This window comes from Gavialis gangeticus, unplaced genomic scaffold, assembly GCF_001723915.1.
Source record: "Gavialis gangeticus isolate Ggan-Ray unplaced genomic scaffold, GavGan_comp1, whole genome shotgun sequence".
Taxonomy (NCBI): Eukaryota; Metazoa; Chordata; order Crocodylia; family Gavialidae; genus Gavialis; species Gavialis gangeticus.
This window is the reverse complement of record NW_017729022.1, coordinates 33895087-33899434: the sequence shown is the minus strand read 5'-3', so window position 1 is coordinate 33899434 and position 4348 is coordinate 33895087. Positions and strand designations below refer to the sequence as shown.

The window sequence follows — 4348 nt, the reverse complement described above, 5'->3', positions numbered from 1 at the left end:
ACACACACACACACACACACACACACACACAGAGAAAAGGTTTCATATGTGGTTTGGGCAATAAAGCACAAGTAAAGGAGCTCTACAAAGAATAAATTTCCTCCAAAACTAGCAGAAATCTGTATGAAGGTTCAAGAACAGCTGATTATATTACCTTGAGGGAGAGGGATAGTGTTGCAGCTTTGGACAGCTGTTTTAGAGAATTTTGTGGTTATGTCTTTACTGTAGAGGTAATTTATCTACACTGGAAGAAACTCCTGTGAAGTGAGAGTAGCTATGCTGAATTAACACTTTTGATGCACAGAAAATTTGAATATAGTACAGAAATATTATTAATAACCATGAGTTGTGCTAAACTGAGCTGTACTCCCTTGAAGGGCAAGCAGTTTTGTCTATAGGTAATCTTAAAAGTGAGAGGCAATAGTAACTTCAGTTAGCAGTAGAGACAATTCCCCTGCAATTTCTGCTGTCAGTTCACAGAAAGCCTGAAAAGCAGATGACCGTTCACCTCAAACCTTCAAGGATCTATGGGAATGGATCCTGATTTCCCCATAGATCTTCAGGATCCAAGCTCATCAACAGCCTGAGTTTTAATTTATTTTTCCAGACACTTTCCCCATACTTTCATGGGAAGAGACACAGAATAATATACAGGTTCTTGAGCCAGATACAGTAAACACAACACTGTGACAAAGAATCATGATGCGACTGTTCTGACAAGGAGCTTTCGTTAGAATAAGGAAAACAATTATCATCCCTAAGTCTGCTGTTCCTTTGCATCAAAGTAAACCCTAGAACCCTTCCCAGCTGCCTAACCACATCTACTTAAAGAAACCATTCAAATACCCTCACCAACCCAGCATTTTTTTACTTTGTTATCAAATATATGATGTGTAATTCAGTCTCTCTACTGCAGTAAAAAAACAATAGTAAAAGCACTGCAGTTAAAGGGCCTTGTTACACACTGCACTTTGAACTGCTCATATGTTGACTGATGTTAGTGCTAGCCTGAATTTGGAGCAGTTGCACCTTAAGACTCCAAATCTGTCTCTGACCTGTCCAGCTACGACTTGCCACTGGAGGGCTGGCAAGCAGGAACCTGACTGGGAACTATAGCTGCGAGTTGCCAGTACAGGGCTAGTGTGCCAGGATGGGTTTCTATCCCTGCTGGGGGGGGCGGTGAGAGATGGCTTGGGAGGGAGGGGATAGAACATGAAGCTGGGAGGTGGTGAGTTAATGGGATGGGAGTGGGTAATGAAAATTTAAAAAAGTCGAAAGTAAATGGGGGTAGGAAAAGGGAGGTGAAATGATGGAAGTCAGCCACTGAAGGATAAAATAAAGAAGTAAAATATAAATAAAGAAAAAGTAAACTAAAGTATATTTTAATAAATTGGAATTTAAGATTGGGGCATGGAGGGTGCTGGTCATGCTTGCTGGGAATGGCTGGGAGGTGGGAGCAGTGAGGGAAGGCACTTTTGGGGGAGCTACTGCCCCAGCCCCAGAAATGAAGCCCCAGCTGATGGGGACTCAATCTGACCCACTACCTTGCTCCCACTCCCCACCTCTGCAGCACGCCAGTCCCAGACCCATCCATGCCCTGAGATGCATCTAGCTGGCATGTGCTCTGCAGGCTATTTGCACATGGCTGCACCCCTGGGGGTGGGAAGGTCACACCCCCAGGAGGTGGAAGAGAGAGTTGGCTTGGTGCCAGTACTGTCCCCTGGGCAGTACAGTTCAGTTCTGCCCGTACAGAACAGGAGGGTGTGGAAGGGGATGCAGCATCCTGGGATGCTAGAGGGCTGCACCTTGGGATGCTCATCTGTGGGGAGTGGCCACACACTAATGGAACATATGTTACATGAATTAAAGATATTATGCTACTCCAAGGCAGGTTTTTTAAATTGCCTAAAACATGCTTAAAACTAAATTTCAGGTGTTAATGTGTGGATAATCCAGGGGTTAAGAGCTCCAGGAGCTGCCTAAAATTAATGTGTAACAAGGCTTTTAGACCTGGCAGAGTTACCCATCTTCAGTGTTTTTGTTTTCTTCTTCCCTTGAAGAATGAAATGCTGGAAAAGTTATTTCTTTTTCCTTAAAGTTTTTCATAGTGCAAAGAAAGAAAATTTCACTATCACTGTCACTTATTATGCAGTCCATATTACAAACTGGAAGCTACGTATTTTTGTGATTGTTATAGCTTAGGCTAAACTTTTTTTCCTAAGAATGTAAAATATGCAGAACAATAAATTCATCCACAAAGTTATGCGGAACACACAGTCTACATAGTATATGGGTGTGTGTGTATATATATTTGCTATCATTTATATTTTAATTTTTACTCTTTTAAATACTTTTGCCAAAAAACAAAACAAAACAAAACAAAACAATCATTGGAGACTTTGATCTGAAGTATATATTCCACTCCCTGGATGAATATATCATACTACATATTTTACATATTTACAAAAAAGGAGTTGATCTAAAGCTGTAAAGTTCATAAAAAAAATAGTGACATTTTTCAATTAGTGCTGTCAAATATATGTAGAAGGGAGTGCCACATCACCATGGCTGCCAAGATGAGTCTCCCCTTCTCTGCCCAGCAGCAGTGGGGGAACAACTCCACACTGCCACCATGTCTCATCTTGGCAGCCATGGCAGCACAGTGCTCCCTCCCACACTGGGTTCTGCCTGCTGGGCTGCAGAGGCAGCTCCTGCCTGGAGCTAGGCCAGCTTGGTTGCAGCCCCATGCTCTGCACCCCACTAAGTGCAGAAATCTCAGGGGGCACTTGTCCTTCCCCCACCCCCCTGGCATCACCTGTGCCCCACCCCCCACATGTTACCTATGGCCACACCTCTCCTTCCCCACACACTGGGGGCCTAGGGGGTGGAGGGAAGTGGGTTCAGAGTGAGGGGCATCGGCAGGCCTGGTGGGGGTTGTGGCTTGGGAGTGAGAGGCAACAGTATGGGCAGCGGTAGGGCACCAGCATAATCAGGGCTGCTCAGTGCCACAAACGCAGCAAGGGGGCCAGCTGCAATTGGATCTGCATCCTAGGCAGAGGTGGTAGGGACAGCTCTGATTTTCCACGATAAATAAATCCCTATATATTTTGTGATTTTTATTTTGTTTCTTTTATTATAATGATTGAGGGTGTACAAATTGTGCACCATTAGTTATGACGTACCATCCCTCCTTGGAACCTATGTGAAAAATCCTCAAACAACTGCAACCCATACTAGAAAACAACCCAATTCTTAAAGAGATCTCTCTCTCAAACCATCCATCCTACTTTTTAAACAAACACCAAAGCTCACCAACCTCATCACCAGAAGCAAACTTCTTATGGCCCAAAGCACACCAAATGGATCCAGACCATGCCAGGACAAGAAATGTAAAGCCTGCCAACATGTCTCCACCACTCCCACCATAACTACACCCCACAACAGAACCACGAACATTCCTGGATCTTACATTTGCACCTCCGGAAATGAAATACAATCTCATTCAGTGCACTAAATGCTCTGATGGAAAATACGTAGGAAAAACTAAGCAAGAACTGCTTACCAGAACGAATGCACACCAAAAATCTATCAAAGACAAAAATACCCAATTACCTGTGGGAGCACATTTCTCACAAAATGATCACTTTCTCTCTCTCCATTCTAATCCTCAAATGGAAATTACAAAGCATCTTTTGTAGACAAACCTATGAACTTCACTTCATAAAAATCTACTGGATACAAAAAAACATGGACTAAATACAGACATCGGATTTAAGGCACATTATAAACCTGCCTGACATCTGATAACCCCAGGTAATCTCTCTACATTTTACCAGCTTCATTCTAGCACCAGGTCAACATTCTTTCCTTCCCCGCCCCCCACCCCCTTGTCTCACCCCTATCGTCTCCCATGGCCTCTGTTCCTTACCGCCACACATCTACATTTTCAGAGATCTGCATTTTGCATATTGGTTTCTATTCCATTCAGGGGAACACAAAAACACAAGCAAACTCTCCCTCTACCTGAAGAAGGGTGTTTGTGCCTAAAAACTGGCAAAAAAAACCCATTTTCCAGCTATTTAGTTGGTCTAATAAAAGATCTCACATTTACCCAAAGAACCTCGTCTGGTTATAACAACAGATAGGCTTCCAAGTTGCTTTAAAATTGTAAATATATCAATAAAACATTGTGTTCAAATGATATATATATATACACATATAGTGTTGTTTCATTTTAAATCGTGGAAAAACATGGATTTTGAGTTTTTTTAAAGCAGAGAATTTGCAATTTTTTTTTAAGTCAGAGCATTTGCGATTTTTAAACAGAGAACACCAGGATCCTTGGTTA

The 4348-nt window shown here is 42.5% G+C and overlaps 1 protein-coding gene across 1 annotated transcript in view; it reads right to left on the bottom strand.

The window, feature by feature from the left end:
- Positions 1 to 4348, bottom strand: part of NAV3 (neuron navigator 3) — a 1048024-nt gene that overhangs the window by 1037032 nt on the left and 6644 nt on the right. The window lies entirely within an intron of this gene.